General features: G+C 39.3%; 1 protein-coding gene across 2 annotated transcripts in view; it reads right to left on the reverse strand.

The window, feature by feature from the left end:
- Positions 1–21,604, reverse strand: part of Arhgap10 (Rho GTPase activating protein 10) — a 286,545-nt gene that overhangs the window by 68,856 nt on the left and 196,085 nt on the right. The gene's annotated exons all lie outside the window — the stretch shown is intronic.

Here is a 21,604-nt window from a genome sequence, read left to right on the forward strand (position 1 = left end):
ACCCAGGAGTGGGATAACTGGGTTATGTGGTGGTTCCATTACTATTTTGTGTGTGTGTGTGTGTGTGTGTGTGTGTGTGTGTGTGTTTTAAGACTCTCCATACAGCCTTCCAGAGTGGCTGCACTAATTTGCAATCCCACCAACAATGTATGAGTGTACCTTTTTCCTCATATCCTTGCCAACACCTATTATTACTTGTTTTCTTGATAAGAGCCATTCTGACTGGAATGAGATGAAATCTCAATATGGTTTTCATTTGCATTTCCCCAATTGATAGAGATGCTGGAAATAATTTCATGTACTTGTTGGCCATTGTGTCTATTGACTTCTTTTTCCCATTTATTAACTGCCCACTTCTGAGTTCTTCATATATTCTGGATATTAATGCTCTGAGGACCAGGTGGCGACGATCTCCAGTTCCAATGCTCTTATCACCTTGGCTCTGCAGAAGGTTTCGAGTTTGATGGTGTCCCACCTATTGATTTTTAGTTTTACTTCTTGCACATGAGAGGTCTTATTAAGGCAGTTGGTTCCTGTGCCAATATGATGGAGTGCTGGACCTACATTTTCTTCTAGTAGCTGCAGAGTTTCTGGTCTAATTCCTAGGTCTTTAATCCAGCTCCAGTTGACTTTTCCTCAGGGTAATGGGGGTCCAGCTTCATTCTTCTACTGTGGATATCCAGTTTTCTTGGCATCATTTGTTAAAAAGACTGTCTTCTCTCCAACATTTGTTTTTGGCACATTCGTCTAGTAGCAAATAACTCTCTGTCTTCTATCCCAGTGGTCTTCATGTCTGGTTTTATGCCAGTACCACGCCTGTGTTCAACTACAGCTCTGTAGTATAAGTTGAAGTTAGGTAATGGGATGCCTCTGGCATCATTCTTTTTGCTCAGGATTACTTTGGCCATTCTAGGTCTCGTATTTATCTGAATTAATTTTAGTACTGCTTCTTCTAGTTCCATAAAGAATGGCATTGGTATTTTAATGGGGATCACACTGAATCTGTATAATGCTATTGGCAGTATGAACATTTTGACAATATTAATTTTGCCTATCCAAGAACATGGGAGATCTTTCTATCTTCTAAGATCTTCAATTTCTTTATTTTCCTATAGTTTTTATTATAGAGGTCATTCACATCTTTTGTTAATTAATCTGAATCCTAGATATTTTTTGAGGTTATTATGAACGGGATAGTTTTCCTAATTTCTTTTTCAGCATATTCATTATTGGGGTATAGGAAAGTGATTAATGTATGTATGTGGATCTTATATCCTGCTACTTTACTAAATTTGTTTATGAGCTCTAGAAATCTTTTGGTAAAGTTTTTTGGGTTCTTCTAAATATAGGATCATGTCATCAGCAAACAGGGATAATGTTACTTGGTCTTTTTAGATATTCGTAACAATAGAGTGTATTTTGACATATTACACATACATGGAGTATAACTTGGTCTAATTAGGATCCCATTCTTGGGATTGCACATGATATGGAGTTTCACTGGTGGTGCATTCGTGAGTGAACATAGGAAAGTTATGTCCGATTCATTCCACTCTGTCCTATTCTTATCTCCCCTCCCTTCCCTTCATTCCCCTTCATCTAATCCTATGAACTTCTAATCTTCTCCCCTCCCTTGCTAACAGAGGTAATTTGAGCTCTTCTTGTCCTATTTGTATTCCTTTCATTTCTTTCTGTTGGCCTGATTGCTCCGGTTATATTTTCAAGGACCATGTTGAATAAGAGTGGTAGGAATGGGGATCCTTATCTTGTTCCCATTTTTAGAGGAAATATTTTTTTCTCTGTTCAGTGTGATACTGGCTTTGAGTCTGTCATACATAGTTTTTACAATGTTGAGGTAAGTTCCTCCTATCTTTCGTTTCTCTGTCTCTAGTGTTTTAAAGATAAATGGATGCTATACTTAGTCAAATGCTTTTTCTCCAACTATTGAGATAATCACATGATTCTTTAAGTCTATTTCTGTAGTGGATTACATTTATTGATTTCTGTATGTTGAACCAAACTTGCATCCCTGGATAAAAACCACTTGATCATAATTTATTTTTTTTATAAGTGGACACAATACCTTTATTTTATTTTTATGTGGTACTGAGGATTGAACCCGGTATCTCACACATACTAGGCGAATGCTCTACATCTGAGCCACAACTCCAGCCCGTGATGCATTACCTTTTTAATGTGTTTTTGTATGCAATTTGCCAATATTTTATTAAGAATTTTTGCATCTACATTCATCAAGGATGTTGGCCTTGAGTTTTCCTTCCTTGATGTGTTTCTGTCTGGTTTTAGTATCAGGGTGATACTAGTTTCATAGAATGAGTTTGGAAGGGCTCCCTCCTTTCCTATTTCATGGAATAATGTGAGGATAGATTTTATTTCTTTTTGAAGGTCTGGTAGAAGAACTTGGCTCAAACTGGTGCTGGGTTGTTTTGGGGGGGGGCGCTTTTGATAACTCCTTCAATTTCCTCATTTGATCTTTGAGTTTTCTCTATCTTGTGATTCAACTTGGGTAGGTCAAATGTCTCTAGGAATTAGTATCATCTAGACTTTTTCACTTATTAGTGTGTAGAAACTATTTTTAAAATAGTTTCTGATGATTCTCTGGATTTCTGAGGTGTCTGTGGTGACATTTCCTTTTCCATTTTTAATTTTCTTTTGAGATTTCTTTTTCTTTTGGTTGGTTTGGCTAAGGGTTTGTCGATCTTGTTTATTCTTTCCAAAAAACTGTTTCATTAATTCTTTGTGGGTTTTTTTTTTTTAATTCTCAATTGATTTTGACACTAATTTTGATAATTTCCTGTCTTTTGCTGATTTTGGTGTTAATTTGTTCTTTTTCTCTGGGACCTCGAGGTGTAATGTTAGACTACTTATTTTGTCTTTCTGTTTTTTAATGTGTGAACTCAGTGCTATAAACTTTCCTCTGAGAACTGCCTTCATACAGTCCCAGAGGTTTTGGTATACTGTATCAGAAGAGACAAAGGATGACACTTCATACTGGTTAAGGAAATGGTTCAACAAAAAGAAATGATAATTGTAAATATTCATGCCCCAAACAATGGAGCATCTATCTATGTTAAAAACAAACCCTTCTCAACATAAAGAATCAAATAGAGCACAATACAATACTACACATTTCAAGCCACCCCTGCCACCACTGAAAAGATCATACAGACACAACTGACATTCTTCTGAACTAAAAAATATTATTAATCAAACGGAACTAACAGACATCTATAGAGTATGCCATTCATCAATGACTGAATTCGCTTTTTTTCACAGACGGACACAGGACATTTCCTAAAATAGACCACAGAGCAAATCTTAGAAAATCCAAAAAAAGTAGAGACAATTCCTTGCATCCTTTCAGATCATAATGGAATGAAATTAAAATATCAATAACAAGATAAAAAAAAAAACAGAAACCACTCTAACACCTGGAGATTAAATAATGTACTTTTGAATGATGAAGGGACAGCAGAAGAAATCAAGAGAGAAAAATTCTTATCTTTTTAATGAACTACAAAGTGTTCTTCTCAGGGTCACAATTTATTTAACTCTTATCCACACCCCACTGAAGGATATTTGTTTCTGACTTTTGCATTAAGAGACAATGTGGCAATGAAAATACTCCACATTTCCACAAAAACATGAAATTATCTGTACTGTGGAACAGGGAGACTGTCTTCAAAGCCCAAGCACATTTTACTTTAAAGTTTCCTTTAGCTTTTAAGTGATACATAATTGTGCGCTATTTATAAGGTACAGTGTGATGTTCCAATACATGTACACACTATGTAATGGCCAAACAAAGATACTGAGTACATCTATCCCCTCACACTTGTATCATCCTGTGTGGCGAGAACATTCAAAATCCTCTCCAGTTATTTGGAAGTTATTATGATACCTTAGGCACCCAACTGTGCAAAAGAATGATGGAACGAACATCTCTGGTCTGATGGTAATTTTGTTCACATGATCAGTCTCCTCCCACCCCTCTATGGCTATCCAATTCTCCTAGTCTAATACCAGGTTTTTAAATTCCACAAATGAGCCAGAGCATGTGGTATTCAAGCATAAGAACATCAAACTTTGCTGGACACTGCCAAACTGTCTTAGAAAGGATGCTCAATCCACTCCCCTCAGCCATAATAAAAGCACTTGTTTCCACCTCTCATGTATACCTCAGTGGAACTTCACCAATGTCTTCATACAGGTGTTTTGCATCTGTTGCTTTAGGCTCACACTCAGGTAATTTATCTTCTTGGAGACATTTTTAATAGAATCCACCTTCCCAGTGTATTTTCCTCTTGCATATAAGGAAGCTATCAATTTTGGTAATTACTTTTAATCTTCTATCCTAATGAATCATTTTCATGTAATAATTCTTCAATCTGTTCTCTAAGGCTGTCTATGTATATATCTTTTATCTTCCATTTTTTATATATTTTCATTTTTTTTAATGTGTAGTACTTCCAGGACAACAGTGAGTCGTGTTTCCAATATCTTCAGGGTTCTATAGTTAAACATAATACAAAATTGAGGGTTAGATACATATTTTAAAATATCTTTAGGAAGTAGCCCCAATTTCTGCTTCATGAAAATATTATTTTAGGGATCAATTTAAATTTTATTGAATGATTTTAAGGATCTGCTGGAAGGCTTTCTTCTTTTACATAATATATAATATTAATATCTATCCTAAAATTGAGTTGGAAAGAACCCAACTTAAATTGAATCTGTACTGTTAAGGTGCTATTTGCTGATTATGAATGTTATGCAGAGATATTTAATAAACAAAAGTGATCTGTGACCTGTCTTTCACAGGCTTTGGCCTCAGTGCCCTGCTGACATCATTAAAGGAATGGGAAGTTGCCCTTCACTGGGCTGTGGACCAGTTTAAACACTAAGAGAATTAACTGCTTCGTCCACGTTAAAAGGAATTCACCTGTGAAAACACGTGAGCCTGGTGCCTTTGGGGGAATGGATGATTGCTCTTGGAGTCTCTTTCATAATTATTTCACTGGCTTCATTCAGATTTTCAAAGTTCTGTCCCCTCTGCTCCCACGGTTCCTTTGTTCTCCATGTGAGTCTTCCCTTCTAGACTTCATGGTCTTGATTATCCTCGCCCCAGCCTTATCTGTTTTTGTTTATGTAAGTGGCTTTTTTTTTTTTCTTTTTTCTAACTAATTTCTGCTTTTATATTTGTCATTTTCTTCAAATTTGGGGAGTGGATAGATGGGTGCTCATCTCATTCACTCTGGCTTAGTGACACAGATACTTAGGGTTGTAAATTTCTCTCAGAATATCAGTTTTGCCCAGTCCTTTAAGTTTTGATATACTTGTTTCACAATAGTTTTTCTTTATGTTCTACAATTTTTAAACTTTCTAATTTTTTTTTTTTGTAAGAGAGAGAGAGAGGACAGAGAATTTTAATATTTATTTTTTAGTTTTCGGCGGACACAACATCTTTGTCTGTATGTGGTGCTGAGGATCGAACCGGGGCCGCACGCATGCCAGGCGAGCGCGCTACTGCTTGAGCCACATCCCCAGCCCCTAAACTTTCTATTTTTATCCCCGGTATCATTAAAGGTTTAGATTTCCAGGTGAGTGGGGATATTTTTGTTTTTACTAATGTTGTTAATTGCTAGATTGAGTCAGAACAAGTGATATTTTTGCTTTTTGATATTAGGGATTTTTCTTTGTGGCCCAAAATACTCAAGACCTACAGACATAGCTCCACTGTCTTCTAAATCACTACAGAGAAATATGTGGCAACCTGATGTATTCCAGTAGATTTTTTTTTTCTTGCTCAAAATCCAATAGCTGAACAACATTAAGCCTTCTGTAGTAGACAGTTCTGAATGACTTAGAATGCAAAATCCAAGTTTCCTGACATTCAGTAGACCCTGAAAAAATTAAGATGTCCCTCTGATTCAGGGGAAAAAAAAAAATTTTTTCATTTAAATTTTTTTCTGTTGCACACATTTGGTTCTGTTACCTCCACAACACAACTACTGTTTTTCTTCATCTGTATCTCTTTCCCTGAATGTGACTGTTCCATCAATGACAGTAACTTGATTTTTAACTTTTGACTGCATTCGTTTCCATTTTTAATTTGTTCATGTGTTTGAAATGTTGTTTTGGGCATCAGTCTGTTTCTCTAGCTCAACAAGTGCCTTGAAAAAAAAAAGAAATCCTGTTTAATCACTTTATTTTTGAATTCCCATTTAATATTTAGTTCTTCTACAGAGAAATTTTAGTAAGTTCATATCTTTTCTTCTTTGGAGCAGTATTCCTTCCAAAATAGAGTCTTGATCCACAGTTTACATTTCCCCTCCTGCTGCTATAGATTCACACGAACTGCACAATGGTATTTTTGGTTGGCTGGTTTCAATTATACTCATGTTATAAACGGGCAGCTCCGTCAACAGTTGCTGTTCGCACCACTCCACAGTGAGTGACATCTCCTTGAATCTCTTCCCATGTTTCAGAGGTCTCTTTTGTTCTGTGCACTCCAATCTCGCCTGCCCAGTGTCCTGCAGCCTCAGAGAATGGTCCAGCTAGGGCCTCTATAACAGAATACCGCAGAATGGGGGCTTCAATGACAGGTCTCTGTTCTCACAGTTCAGAAGGCTGGAGATCCAAGATCAAAGTGGTGGCAAGGTTGGCTTCTCCTAAGGCTTCTGATTTGCAGATGATGGTCTTCTGACTCATGTGACCTTTTCTCTGTGCTATGCGACCCTGACCCTATTATCTCTTGTTCTTCATATAAAGTATGATCCCTAGTGGATTAAGGACCCACCCTTATGACCTCATTGAATTTTAATTACCTCCTTAAAACCCAATCTTCTAATACACATTGGGATTAGGGTCTCAATGTGTGGATCAGCTGGACACAGTTCAGCCCACACAGGTAGGTGCAGACAAGGGTTTCACCTAGGCCCCCTTGCAGCCCATTCACTGCCTAGATCTCAACAGTTCTGCAAACAGGCCCATGTGTGTGTTCACTCTCTCTGGCTGGGCTACAAGCAATTCCAGCAGAGGTCCTTCCCCTGACCCTTCACCAGGGAGTCTCAGTCTTGGATAACTTACCAACCTCTTCCTATCATTCTGAGGCACAAGATGATCATTTCTGAAAACTCACATTGGAAATTACCCAGACGGGAAATGAAACCCCCACCTTTACACTAGTTCACTTCTCTGCCCTTCCACTTGTTTGATTTAGATTTACTTTTGATGTTTTCTCTTTGACTGCTTTTCTGTTTATTGCTGAAGATCATCAACTCTGAGGTATTTATGATAAGGTGTCCCCAAGCATGTAACACTGGCTCTGTTCTTTCTACAATGGAAAAGGAGGATGATCAGAGGAGACTGTTTTGTATAGATTATGAGTTTTTATCCAAAGCTGCACGGACCATCTCCTTCCCCTCTTTCCAAAGGAATGATTTTTGAGGAGCTCACACATGCATCTGTCCCATGTCCCTTCTGTGAAAGGCCAAGTTGGGAGTAAATCAGAGATGGGCCACGCAAACTTTTGTTAACTTCATTCTCGGGTCAGCAGCCTTTTCTTCCATTTGATCCTAGAGTTTTTTGGTTTTTTTTTTAACCTATTTTTGATTATAAAATTTTGAGAACTTGTCTTCATCACATTAAAACATGTATTTGTGAAAACTGTTTTAGATAATGACAACACTTGTAAATACATAGGTAAAAATAATGCGAAAACTTGTAACTTGAAAAGCTTCACTATACCCCCCATCCAACTGTATAAATGGATTACATATATATATATATATATATATATATATATATTTTTTTTTTTTTTAAAGAGAGAGTGAGAGAGGGGGAGAGAGAGAGAGAGAGAGAGAGAGAGAATTTTTAATATTCATTTTTTAGTTTTCGGCAGACACAACATCTTTGTTTGTATGTGGTGTTGAGGATCGAACCGGGGCCGCACACATGCCAGGCAAGCACGCTACCGCTTGAGGCACATCCCCAGCCCTGGATTACATATTTTTATTAAATCATATTACTATCGCCCTAGTTTATTACACCTATGACAAGGATTCCCAGCTTTTGGAGTTACTATGTGCCCTTCAATCATATGTAAATGGTGAACATGCGCTAGTATATTTTCAGAAAGCAGACTTTTACTTTTCATCAAATTCTCAAAGAAGTGCAAAGCATAACTAGTCAGGAAACACTGACCTCAAGTAATGAGAGGCAAGGCTGCCAAGAATGGGAAACAGGGAGAAGCAGAAACAACTGACAACAGTCTGAATAATAATGCAAAAGAGTTTTCTTTAAGGTACATGGAATTAGGAGAAATACACAGCAGACTTCAAAAAAAAAATTAAGACTGTGGCTATGTCTGGGTCCTAGAAACTCAAGTCTAGTAGGAACCACAAAATAAAATGATTACACATAAGAAAATTCTTACTTGAGGACCTTTCTACGTCAATCCATCAAAAGTCCGGCTGACTTGTACTTATTAGCACATTAAGCACGTCTGACCTAATTCCTTCATTAAATTTTGAAAATGATGACTAATCCTCTTAGTGGTCATTTGCCCCACTTCCACCTAAATAGAAATGACATTCCAGAGAAATTCAGTGATGGAGCCTCAGGAGAAAATTTCAACTTTTACTTATTGCTAAGGTAGGAAAAGACAATTGCCTAAAAACAGAAAGTCTATATATAAATTCTATTTTCAATATATAAACAATGCAGAGCCGATTCAGCCACAAATTAGAACACGAGGTGGAGACTGAGAATAATATGCTCGAGATTACAATCCAGATTTTGTATGAGTTTCTGATGTGCACTGTTTCTTTGTATGAACATATACAGAATCACTCATTCACAAAGGATTATAAATCTTCTTCATACCCTATTAATTCAACCACTTTGGAGATTTGGTCTGGCGCAGTCTGCAATCTGCAGCCTGCATACGCTTTCAGTAAATAAGAATAGCAATAATGACAACGAGCAACACTCCAGCTGCACAGTGATTAATAAGACATTTTTGTGCACACCGCCAGGTACTGGCATGTGTGGCTCAAGCGACTATATAAAGCTCATGACTTTATGAAATCAAACACAGGTATTTCCTTTCTGAATCCCACACATTCCATACATAAGCACTTTTGTGCAATTTAAACTTGGAGCCATCCATCCAGTAATATTGACTGAAACACTATGCATCATTTAAGCTTAAAGAGAAAAAAATACAGTCATGTTTTTCTTGGGACAGTAGAAAGACCACAAAGAACTTTCTTTCTAACTGTGTGGCTCAACTGCCTAAAATCCCTTTTGGAACAAGCCAGGCTATAAATGAATAAAGCAAGCTGTGAGACCTTGGGTGAGTTAATTTCATTCAACTCCCTGAGCTTTGCTTCTCGATTCACCTAGGAACGGCAGAAAAACCAATACTATCTACCCCTGCAGAGTTGACTGTTGATTCATGGTTTGTATGAAAGAGAACTTGCCAGATATGGAACACCAGGTGCTCCATAAGTCTTCAGAGCTGTGCACAACTTCTTCCCTAAATACCCTAGAATGCTTAGGGAGGGGAATCTTGCATTTTATAATTGTATCCATTCCACCCCTCGCAGCCCTCTTTCACCACTGTGGACAGAATAATTAAGTATCTTCAGAGGAAAAAACAGAGTTGACTCAAAAAGGAATGCCTAGTACAAAAAGCCTTCAAAGTGTACAGGATCTTAACCTGGCTCTAGATAAAGAAGACAGCAAGTGTCTTATAGGTTCAAATTCTAATGCACAATCTTGGGGCCAAGTCCCTGGGCCACCACCATTGGTTAGACCTTTTACTGAACACTGGACTCCAAAAAGATATGCTTTTTGTTTTCATTCTTTTCTACGCATATAGTAAAAGGCATATAAAAGTTAAGCGGTTGGGGTTTTGGCTCAATGGTACAGAGCTTGCCCAGCACTAGTGAAGCACTGGGTTCAATCCCCAGCACCATGTTAAAAAAAAAAAAAAAAAACAACAACAACTAAAGCAAAAATAAAAATATGTGTTCATCTACAACTAAAAATATTTTTAAAAAGCTTAAGGTTTGCTGAGTGAATTAATAATTGTACAAAAGAAAGAAAGGATACCAACCATAAACATCAGATCATTTAACTATTACCATGAATAATTTCAGATATATCTACCAGTAAAAAGGATATAATGAATTCCTGTGAAGACACTGTGTAATGGTTTGGATCGGAGATGCCCCCCAAAAGTTCCTGGGCTAATGTAGGAATATTCAGAGGTAAAAGGATTAGCTTTGTGCAAGCTGGAACCTAATCAGTCGGTCCTAGTTTGGTAGGAGTACTGGGCAGTAACTGTAGGTAGGTGGGGAGTGGCTGGAGGAAGTAGGTCACTGGGGGTATGCCCTAAAAGGGTGCATCTACCCTGGTGTCCCCCACCTGCCCACTCTGCTTCCTGGTGACCATGAGTTGAGCAGCTTCCCTGTAACACACTCTTCCACCATGATGTTTTACCTCATCTCGGGCCCAGAGCAATGGAGTCAGCCAACCATGGACAAAACCTCTGAAATCGTTAGCCAAAATAAACTTTTCCTCCTCTAAGTTGTTTTTGTCAGGTATTTTGGTGACAATCATGAAAAGCTGATTAATACACAAGTGTTTACATCTACATCAATTACTAATCCATGACCAATATCAGTTCATCTATTCTTCTACACTATGATTGATCTGAAGCAAATTCCAGGCTATGTGAAGATGCTAAGAAAGTTTTAAGTGACTTGGAACGACTCTGCTTTGGAATTCAAGATGACTGTATCTCTATAGAAACAAGAAGTACTATTACTGGGTGTTCTCAAGTAGAGGTCTCAGTGCAAAATGATCAATAGAATTGACTGCTGTCTCAGGCTCAAAAATTGTAAGGTAAATTCTCCCCCCAAACCGTTATGCATTAGGGGAAATTTTTAGTATGACTAGTTAAAATTGTAAAAATAAATAGATTATTACACAAAAAGATCTGTAGAAGAATAACCCCAAAAAGAGCTTGCGAGAGGAAGGTGGCACTCACACAGGATGCCAAGTTCATCTGCTGAATACTGGAGAAGGCAGATTATTTTAAAAAATCTTTTTACCAAAAGACATTTTTAGAAAAATATCCAAAACAAATAGAGGAGGGAGCAAATCTGAGGTCGGGGGGGAGTGTCAGTGTGTCACAGACACTACCAAGGAGGGGAGCTAGGTTGAGAGGCAGAGGAGATGGGGCAGAACAGACATGGAGGCACCCGCTGGAGAAAATGTGGGTCCTAAAAAGACAGCACTCAATGGAGTTTAGGGTTAAAAGAAGAAATAAAGCTAACAAAACTGATTCCTGCCCTCCAAGGTCACTCTCAAAAAGAAATCAACCAACTGGAAACTTAAAACAAGGGTACTTCTGAAGGACTTTCATCCTGTGCCAAGTTAACCCAGTGACATAAGACTGTGTGGCATGTAATTGACTTACCCTGTACTGACCACATTCTTCTAGTTTCCCAGGCTCCTCTGAAGTCAATCATGTACTTTTTAATATAGATTATTATTAATACCGAATATATACATATGGAATACAGTGTGATAACTGAATACATATGTACAAAGTGTAATGATCAAAGCTGGTTAATTAGCATTTCTTCTCCTTAAACATTTCTCATGTCTTTGTATTGGGAACTGATAACATGCACTTCACCTATTGAAGGAACCGATAATTCCCAAGCAAAAAAGGAAAGGCTGTGAATCCCGGTGAAGAATATTCTTGCGAAAGAATCAGGATCCCGTCCACACTGCTGCCCCACAAGTTCCTTGCTGTGGCAATTAAAAGACACCCAGTGTGCAGAGAAGGGTGAGCACAGCAGGCCTGACCCTGTTGTCCTTAGGCTGACCCTTAGTTGGCATCTGGGAAACTGGATGGTAAACTCTGCCTTAAAGTGTTATAAAACACTCCCTAAATGGTCAAGTCTGTTTGTACCAAGAAAAAAAAAGTGCAGGTGTTATACCTGCTAGCCTTCTGGGAGTCTTAAGTTATTGGACACCCTAGGCAAAAGATGCCCACATAACTACTTCCACACAAAAATACAAGGAAGGGAGTCTTGTTGATCCGATACACACTCCTGATCTGTTTTCCTAAGGATCAGGTCTACAAGTTGCCTCAAGGTCATGGAGGAGATACCTGAAGTAGGAAAAGTATAAACAAAACTGAGTTAAATCAAAGTCACTGAATAATCTGTAGACCTGAGGATGCAGGTGCTTCATGCTCTCGTTATCTTCTCACATTGTGTAAAGTATGAGCTGCTTGTGACAAAAACCTTATCAAGATAATATAAATAAAAGGATTCACTAAAAGGTATCAGCAGGAAGTAGAAATCGCTGGAACTCAAGGCTGCTTTGATCAGTAACTAAAGGTCATCAGGAGTCAAGGTAGCAGTTCTCCATTTCCTGCCTGTGCATTCCCATCTTTGGGGCTGCAAGATCTTCTCTGGCCACTGTCTTCCTGTTCTGTTGCACCTGACCCATGGACAGAGGTTTTTCACCACCCCCTCCCCAGGACATGGACAATCTCACAATAGCTAGCTCAGTTTCTCCACATCCTGATTCCAAACTTGTAGGAGAGAGAATCTGACTCAGCTGATTTCTAGTTGAACTGATACTGTTTAACCCTGGTGCCACCTACAGATCTAGTGAAGATGAGAGCAAGTCATCCAAACAGGCTAGAGAAGCCCATCTCTGCAATGAGCAGATCTCAGAGGGGCTGGGCTGTTGCCCAAAGTAAATATTTGTACCACACTATTATGAAAAACTGCAGATTGAGGAGGAACCCAGACACATAAAAATGGGAAGCAGCCGAGTTCAGAGTCTACAAAAATATCCCTCTCCCAGCTCTGCCTATCTAGAAGGAGCAGGAAATCTTTAGTGAGGAGAGCACTTTATAAGTATTCTAGTCTGGTGCAAATGGCAACATTATTACTGTAGAGTCTCAACAGTACACATCCTACAGACCTAGTGCAGCATCCCTAATCTGAAATCTCAACTCCAAAGCTCTTAAATGCATGAACACCACACTCAGAAAGTTTCACAACTTGAAGCATTTTGGATATGGAGATTAGGGATGTTCAACTGATGGAGTCTATGCAAATATGCCAGAATTATTTTTTTAAAAAACCCGAAATCCCAAATACTTCTGGTCCCAAGCATTTTACTCAATCAACATAGTAATATAAACTTTCATCTTTAATTCCAAAATTTTTGCTCAAAGCATGGAGCTTATTCAAGATGTGCTTATAGTTTAGAGGGAAAAAAAAATCAGTTCTTTACATATTACTGAAGTGATATTTTGTGTTTATATTTCCCACTTATAGTGTTTGGTGTAATTTTCAAGTTATGAAAATATTTTTTGAAACATCAAAATATTCTATTTTCAGTGCTTTGGTACAATCCACAACTATTCCATATCTGCTATTTCTGAGGATTAGCTTACAGTAGTCCAGCCTATTAGTGGCAACAAAGACTAAAGGCCTTCTTCCTAAAGCCATTTAAGATGGAAGGAGGCTTAGGAACACCATCTCCAAAGCCAGACAGTTCTGAGTTTGAATCCCAGCAATGCCACCTACCAAGGGTGACACCAGGCAAATTCTCACGCTAAGCCCCAGTTTCCTCATTTGCAAAATGAGGACAATAATATCTACCCCACAGAGTTGTCAAGCAGGATATCAAATGACACCATGTACATAATAGAGCGTGAGCATTTGTAACCGTCAGCCATACTGCTACTGTATATGAGTCATAGTGATGGTGGTAAAGATGGGGAGGATGGTAACCAGAGCTTAGCAAAAGATTTAAGGGAGGTGACGCCAACAGGCCTGACATTGCCCAATGCCCCAGAAGAGGTAGTAGCATCTATGATGTGTGGTTCCTGTTGCATTTGAGACAGCAAACTAAAAGCCACATGAGACACGCCTTCCTTTTCTATCATATCCACAGGGATGAAAATCAGTTCCAGCCCTTAGTTTTCTCAAAATGCAAACAAGTTATTACAATTGTTTAATATAAAATGTGATCATTCATACATTTATCAGACAGCAGCAGTGCAGGGGTTAAGAAACAGGCTTTAGAACTGGAAAGACAGCTTCAAATCCCAGCTAGGTCACTTTCTAATTCTATGATCTGAAGTAAGTCAATCAACTTCCGTCATGTGCAAAGCATCAGAAAGGTGTGTAACTTGCCCAACTCGTCCCTGCAACCACCCTAGCAGGTGGGACTTTAGTTATTATTTTATAGAAAAGGAAAGTGGAAATGAGAATAGTAGATCACACAAGTCATACAGCCTGGTAGAGCCAAGATTCCAAGTCTAGGAATTTTCCTTCAGAGCCCACCGTGATACATTATGCATCCTGCCTGCAGAACCCCTTCAGTGAAATGCCACATAAGGAGTTGACCCTAGGTCTGGCACATGATCATCTATCAATGTTGGCTATTGTCACTATTTCCAATTTTATCTGGAGAGAGATAAGAGATGGCTCTGAAAGATTTCACAAAGAAAAAAACAATGATCAGTAGGGCCATACAAGAAACCAAGCCAATACACACCCCACCGGACCTCCCCTCTAGAGGAGGGCCAGCCGAGGGGCTCTCTCTCCTGTCCACGTGCACACACACCACCATGCCCTCCCCTCACTCTCTGGTTCTAATTTTTCCTTGCAAGTACTCTTCATGGTGCTGAAATAAAGACAACTTAAAATGAAATGAAGGTAAGGATCATAATCTTTGTGACCATTGTGGGGAGGAGGCAGGGGATTGAACTAGGCTGGTTTTGAACTTGAGATCCTCTTATCTCAGCCTCCCAAGCTGCTGAGATTACAGGTGTGCACCACCACGCTCAGCTTCGTGACCACTTTCACTTCTGCAAATGCTGTTTGAAGGTCAAGTTGTAAGCGCTTGACGAGGCTCTGAGGACCCATCTCTGCAACCCTGCATCTCCAGACACTTTGGCAGAGAATTTCAGATGGGCCGAACTCAGTGGTCAGCCAGCCTCACCCCAACTCCTCGACTCATTTCTACCAAGAACACATTCCCATGATTGAAAGTATCGTGCCATTCTTGCTTCTGAATCAAAAGCTCACCTCTTGGCAAGTTCCATTCCCTTCTATGCTCAGTACGACAACAAACAATAAATTTGTTCAATCAAGAATGCAGTGCTCCCATTTTCTGGAGACCACCCCAGTGCTTTTTCTTCACTGGACACTCAGATGCTACAGAATGACTCTCATCTCCCCAATGTTCTTCTATCAAGCCACTCTAGCCCCATGGAAAAAAATCACGTCTACCATCTCCAGAGCTGCCTAACAGTTCAAAGCAGAGGCTTCCTATGCCCTGGCTCACAGAAACCAAACGGGCAAGACAATGTCCTCATTATTTTCCCTTCTCTCCTTAAACGAGGGAGAAAGGAAGTTAGAAAGTTTTGTGTTTTCAAAGCATTTTTTAAAACACTCCCAAAAATACAAGGTCATGTTAAGAAAAAAAAAAAAAAAAAAGAGGTCATGTTTTGATGCCAAGAGGCCAACATTTGTGAAAACTTGAGGCAGGGGGCTCTGAAAATCTGTCAAATATTGCTGTAAGATTTTAACTCTGAACAGTTGATACTTGGGCCTACGTCTCTTAGAGACTTGGGAGTTTTATGATTGTCGTTAAGATACGTATTTTTCTCTCATATGAAAACTTGCTGCCTAGCAACTTGAGGCCAGCAAAGCTAAATCAAGAAGCATTTCAGCATGGAGGTTTGTTTCTGTTTGTTTTTTCTTTTAAGAGATTTCTTTTTCCCATTAAATGACAAGCACACTCTATGACGGGAAGATCCCCGGGACTCGATCGAAAACAGTTTGAATACTACTCACTCAGCCTCTTTGCATTCAAGGATGACGAAGTCACCTGGAGAGTTCTAGGAGGTATGCTGCTTTTGTGGCAACAGGAAGGGAGCCACGGGCTGTCCTCTGTCAAAAACATTCCATATGTGGCTGCTGCTGGGACCCCAAGTTGAGACAAAAGGGGGATTCCATTCCACTCTGCACTAGGAACAGGAATGCATCCTCCTGACTTTGTTTGCAACCTTCTAAGTTTTGCCAAAGATAGGCAGACACAAATCAGGAAGTTGGTTGCAAAGTTAACAAGAATAATTCAATACAGTTTAATACGCGCCTAACTTAATATTTTGGAGATCACCTTAGATACCTGATGAGAAACACAATCATCCCCCAGTTGTGGAAGATTGGTTCCAAGAACCCCACAGGTACCAAAATTCACAGATGCTGAAGCCCCTTATTATATAAAATGTCATAGTATTTTCACAGAGTTTATGCACATCCTCCTGCAGACTTATATCCTCTCTAGATTACTTATAATACTAATACAAAGTACATGCTACATAAATAGCTGTTATTCTATATTGTTCAGGGAATAATAAGGCTGCACATGTTCAGTACAGATGCAGTTTCTTTCCCCTGGTAGTCACTTGGCTCCATAGATGTGGAACCTGTGCTTCCCCTTGTCACCTTTACTCTTCTGCTATTCTGTGACTGGAGGACATAGACTAATGGAGGACTTTGCAATACATACTGGCAACAGGGGTCAAACTATTCTGAAGAAACCTCTGGAAAGGACACAGACATCAGCCTTCTCCACAAAGCATGATCATCTCAAATGACCTTCCATCTTCAAGCCACGAAAAATGTGACCCTGGGAGGATCCCCATGTCAAACGCCAAAATGCTTGTTTTGACAAAATTAGAAGAATCCTCATCAAGAGAAAGTTTCATGTGAATAAAATGTAATTGTCTCTTGGCACCCTGTGGTCCAGAGAAACTGTAGTATTCAAAGGCTAGTACTGAACAAACATCATGACCTCCTGACCATCAGAAAAATCACAGAAAAAATCAGGGTAAACAGAAATGCCACAGAAGGCTAAGGCTGATCCAAAGTATGCTGCTCTGCAAGTCATGCTGAAAAGCCAACTGAAACTCTCAATGGGATCAACACAATGTAGATTAAAATTGCATTAGCGTATAAAGTGATTTGGTTGAGAATAACATTATATACCTTACTTTATATGAGTTGCCCATTTTTTATATTAACATAAAATAACATTAAAAGAAAACCACCCTGATATATTTTGATAGTTTTCAAAAGCTCTTCAGAATCTTCAAAGGCCCTTGGGGAATAGGATCAAGGAGAAAGAAGAGGAAGAGTCACATTATAAATTTAATATGTAACATTAAAGTATAAAATATGAGAATAAACCCACATATTTTTATGTGTGTATATGTGTATATATATATATATATATATATATATATATATATATATATATATATATATATATATATACACACACACACATACACAATTATATAGAACCTATGGCTCCTGAGAGGGTTTGTTACCTTTTTAACTAAGTTCCTTTAAAGAGCTCCCCCTCCCCAGATGTGAGCTGTTATATTTCACCACATAATTGATATAGATTTTATGGTAAATTGGTCTGCCAAAAAGTGGGTGCAACCATCATGTGAAGCTTTTTAGTTTTAATGTGCCAGTATTACTTTAAAAATCATTTCTTACAAACTGTCTTTGGTGCAATATTGGGGTGCACAGAGTACTCACGAATATGCATTTATGCAGCACAAAGGATTATGCGAGTAAATGAAGGTAGCCAGTTCACTACAGGGTTAGCTGGAGGTGAAGCTCAGAGGCACAGCACTTGCCCAACATGCACAAGGTCCTGGATTCAGTTCTCAGCACCACAAAGTGTTTTTAAAAGCTTCTCTAGACCACGAGAGTGAGGAGTGAGCTGCACACAACTCAGGTGCAGGCACCAGGGGTCCTGCCCGGTCCTTCCTGTCCACAACAGTTCTGACTTCTCCTCCCACAGCATTCTTGGGGTGGGGTGGGGGTTCTGGGGCATTCTTCTGTCTCTGTCATATGAGAATCATGCACTGCCAGCCGTTCCTCAGCACTATAGCTGTAGGAGCTGACATCACTCCAGAGGAGCTCACACCTCCAGCTGGTCCTCAGCCTCCCCTCTGGTGGGCAGAGACAAGCGTCCTTGACAACACCCCTAGCAACCCTGACACTGATGGGGTCTTCCAGCTCTTCTTTCATCACTAATACTCACAACTTCCTGGTTTTCAAGGATATTGTTCTTATCCTAGTGTTAAGGAGCAAACTCTGAGTTAGGCCATTTCAGTTCCAACCCAAATATTGCCACTTTCTAGCTGTGCGCTCACAGGTGAACTTATCTCTCACCTGTACAAAGGAACAACATAAGCATTTTGCACTTATATAGGGATGCTGTCACATATTGATACAAGGGGGGTTTTATGTCTTTAATATGCATTTTAAGTTTATTTGTATGTCAACAAAAACATGCCGCCTCTGTATGGTTGTACAAGATGAACACTCTATAGTAATCCAAAAGCAGGTAATGTCATAAGAATCCAGTACATGCTTTCTCAGGCCAACCTCATGTCTTGGGCTACATCCTATATATTACATCTTTTATCCCTAAAATTCTCTTAATAAATTTGCATCCCACATCTCCCACTGTCTATTGGGCTTATGTTGCTGGACATACAGATAATTGAAATTTATTGTTATAATTTACAACTCATTCCTACCACAAAACTTCTTTATCTTCCTTTTATTTAAGGTGCACTAATATTCTTCCAGGATTAATTTTTTTTTAATTTGGTATGTTACAACTCTGCATATTGCTGGGATCATTGCTGCACATTCCTATGGGCACACAGCTTAACAATACCATTTGACCAATATCAATCCTTAGTCCTGAATTCTTACAATACTTTCCTCAAGGAACACCCACAAATCAGTCCCTGGATACCCCTATCCTCCTGACCAGGGCAGGCCCTGACTGACTTTCCTTCTAGTGTTTCATTCTACTTCTTGCTATTGCAAACCCTGTTCTCAGATTAAGCTACCTGACGCAGTTTACTTGAAAACTGTGAATGATCCTAGTACCTGTGAAATTAAAAGCAAAAGTCCTAAGTGGCGTTCTCAACCTCCTCCACCACCCCGAATCTCTTTCCAACCTCATACTGTGCCATCACCCAAGTTCCAACAAGAGCTGTGTTCCCAGAACATACGCCTTCTTGCTGGGCTTCTCACTACATGATCTCCCATACCTGAAATGTCCACTTAACACATCTCCACCTGTTCAAACTCCACTCTAAAACCTATTCAAACCACCTACTCAGGGAAACTTTCCAGATTCCCCTTAGTTGGGCATAAACTCTCCCCTAAAATCCCCATCTCTCTGAGAACACCGAGTTTCCACCGCAGTGTAGCTCCTTTTGGACATTTCTTCTTTCCCTTACTAGGACTCATGGTATCATTTCTCCCAAATCTCACATCACATCTGACTCACAGCAGGCATGCAGGAAGAAAGGTTCTGAATTAATGCATAACAAGTTCATTTTGCAAAAATTGTGCAAAACTCACCAACTTCAAGGCACAACACCAAATTGAGGATCCTCAGAAAGTTTACAGTACCCTTTCCACCTGGGAAACACAATTTTCTGGTTTTAAAGGTTAGAAAGACCTTGATGATTTTTTTTGGCTCATAAACACTTCTTTTAAAACAACATCTTAATGTATCACATGTCCATGAAGCCAAAACATATGGTGTAAGTTTCCTATCAAGTACATATGGATTTTATAAAAAAAAAAAAATGGCAAAGAGACTAAGAGAGAAATGGTGATCTCCAAAGTAGATTAACTAGGGGTCTGACTAACTCAAATTCAGCTAGAGCTCTCCTGCTTTAATTATATGAAGTTTCTTCTTTGCTTTTGTGACTCTCCTAGAATGGATGGTTTTCACATTCCTGGGGAGAGCGAGTAAATAATAGAGGAAAAGAAAACAGCTCTTTCTCATCCTTTCTCCTGTCCAGTGTCTCTTGGTTTTCTGCTCCTCTTCCATTATTATCTCTTCCTTCCTCACAAGACTATTCTTTTAGACTTGCCTATCCCCACTCTTTTTACCCCCCTTGCTTCCAAACATTTACTCAGAGGAGCTCTATCCCTCCTCACTGCTTTGGAGTCAAAATTAAGATCCTGGGGAGGTATCTGTGCATCAACTGTTGGGGAAACCTGTGGCTCATGTGCACATACATGTCCACAGAGTTTATAAGAACAACTCCTCTTGTCAGCAGAAATGTTCTTCCTCAGAGCAGAGCCTGGACTCTAATAAAGTCCAGCTGAGCAAGAACAGAGCTAGGAGTGGAACTGTACAAGGGAAAATGGGAGAGAAAAGGAGAGGTGATGGCTTAGTTCAGTTCTTAGAATTCACTAATCCATGCTGACACTCCACTTTGCCCTCCACCTCCAGCCACTGTTGCATACCATGGAGAACCAGAAACCCAATCCTCACTGCCTCCCTTCTCAACTGGAAGCCGGTGCTGAGGTTGATGGTAGTGTGGTCACAGCATCGATCCAGTCCCAAAAAGCAGAAAGAAAACAAAGTCCTCTACTCAGTACTAGAAAGTTCCATCTCAGAGCTGGGACACTTCCATCTGCTATGACTATGCTATTGGCTCACTGGTTCTACCCGGAAGTTCCTGTAAGATTTGCTTAAAAAAAAAAAAAAAAAAAAGCAAAGAGAGAGAAATGGTGATCTCCAAAGCAGATTAATTAGGGGTCTGTACCGCTTACCTTCCAGCAGAAAAATCATGCGTTTTTCCCTCAGCTTCAGATAAGGGAAGATAACAGGAATCTGTACCATGACATGGCATCCCTCTTTCCTAAGAGCAAGACTTCACAGCTACATTCCATCGAAGTTCCCTTAATTAGGATTTAACCAAATGATAGTTGAAACTGAACATGGTTTCAAAGCTTGTAGTCTATTTCTTTTTTGAAAAATGAACCATAGCCATCTCCCCATGAGCTGTCTGGAGGGTGCAGTGCACACTAATGAGGTTTAATGACAGTGTGACAGGACCATAAATGGAGACATCAATTCCCCACCACTGGCTACCAAAAATAAAGAAGAAGAAGAAGAAAAAAACTACCTACACACATTAAAAAAAAAAAAAAACAAGCTGCTTTGACTATACTGGTAAAGAAACTCAACAAACTGGGTTTCCAGCTTAACTTTTCAGTGGAAAGCAATGTTCACACAAGCTAGAAATGCTCCAGCAAAAGCAACAAAGACCCAAGAGATGCTCCCATGATGCTTTGCTTAAAGGAACTACATCTGCATTTGCCCATCTCTCCCAATCCTCCAACTCTCTCAAAATGTACTGAATGCATTATTAGCTCATGCAATAAATATTCACTGAGCCCCTGACACACACCAGGTGCTATTGTTAAGTATACAAAAAGATCTCTGCCCTCAACAATGCAACACGGAGAAACAGAATACAACTAAGAAAGCAAGTTCTATAGTTTTTGTTGTTATTGTTGTCGGTACTGGGAATTGAACTCAGGGGCACTCAACTACTGAGTCACGCCCCCAGCCCTATTTTGTATTTTATTTAGAGACAGGGTCTCACTGAGTAGCTTAG

Source organism: Callospermophilus lateralis, chromosome 8, assembly GCF_048772815.1.
Source record: "Callospermophilus lateralis isolate mCalLat2 chromosome 8, mCalLat2.hap1, whole genome shotgun sequence".
NCBI lineage: Eukaryota > Metazoa > Chordata > Mammalia > Rodentia > Sciuridae > Callospermophilus > Callospermophilus lateralis.